This window comes from Taeniopygia guttata, chromosome 1 (genome assembly GCF_048771995.1).
Source record: "Taeniopygia guttata chromosome 1, bTaeGut7.mat, whole genome shotgun sequence".
Lineage (NCBI taxonomy): Eukaryota > Metazoa > Chordata > Aves > Passeriformes > Estrildidae > Taeniopygia > Taeniopygia guttata.
The window spans coordinates 99,291,103-99,292,389 of NC_133024.1; positions in this window are offsets into that span (position 1 = coordinate 99,291,103).

Sequence of the window (1,287 nt, forward strand, 5' to 3'; positions counted from 1 at the left end):
TATTGGACTCTGAGTTTTTCTTTAACATCATACTCATGTCTTCTAACTGAACCTGCTGAAACTGTATTTATTTGGAAAGTCAAGTGTGAAAATTAAAAGACGTTGACATTTGGTTTCAAGCGTATTGTTGGAAGAGCTGTGCCGGGATGGGGCTGCTCTGGGGTCGTGGCAGTGACTTGGACATTCCTGGTGGTACCTGGTGGGAGCAGCCCAGGGCAAGGAGTGAGTAGGTGCTGCACTCTGCTCACCTCACCTGGAGTGTCTTAAGGTGAAGGTCACTAGGACCATGAAGGTCAGGCAGTCTGGCTGAACCTGCTTCGAATTCTGCTCATGCCTTCTCTCTCCAAAAATTTACCCATCATAGTTCAGTTGGGTGAGCTGTAAAAAATGTGGGGATTTATGCTAAAAAATAAGGTTTCCTAGTAAGTTAATCAAGTGCTCCACATTCTGTCATACTCTGTGGAGTCATTTGTTCCTAATTTGTTCCTCCCAGTTTCCTAATACTGAAAATAGGAACTTTACTATATAGGAACTCCTTCACTTTAATAGGAACCATTATTGAAAAAGGTGTGGAGAGACAAGCCCATGCATGGTGACCCAGTGACTACAAAAAAGAGTTCTATTTGCCTTTTTTGGTGTGTACTCTAACATTTGGCAACTTCCCTAAACTGGGTTTTGTTTTGGAGCTGGTTTTGAGTTCAGTTTTCCTTTGTGTCTGTTTTTTCTAGGTAGCATTTGGAATTGCTCTATAACAATATATGCTCTCTGACTCTTTGAAGATAGTACTAATTTTTTAATTTTAAAAAATTTAACTTGTTTTGACAATACCATTTTATAAAGTGAGGAACAGGGTTCCTACCCCTGAGCCTTTTCTAGAGCTGTGCCAAGTATTTTGAAATCCAACCACACTGTCTGGTCTTAGTTGTTTTCCTTCTAGCAAGTATTTGTATCTCAGGCTTGCCTTCTCAAAGGTGCTGCCTCTTCTCCTGTGCAAACACCTTCTTCCCTCCTTTCTTCCTGTGCATGCCGATACAGAGGTCAAATCTGGTATTACTGCCTTGGAGCTTCCCAGTCTTGCTGAGTTCCTTACAAAAACTGGTCAGATTTGCAAGCTTTTGCTAGAGGGAAATTTGGTTGCAGTTAATAGCTGGCCATTTTGGCTTTTTCGTTTTTTTAATTGAGTGCTAGGTCTCTCCTGCTAATGCAGATGCAAACATGTACAGACGTTTGAGCTGTACTTGTCTAGTGCAAGAATAAGTCTGAGGGAAGAACCTCTTTCACCAGCTG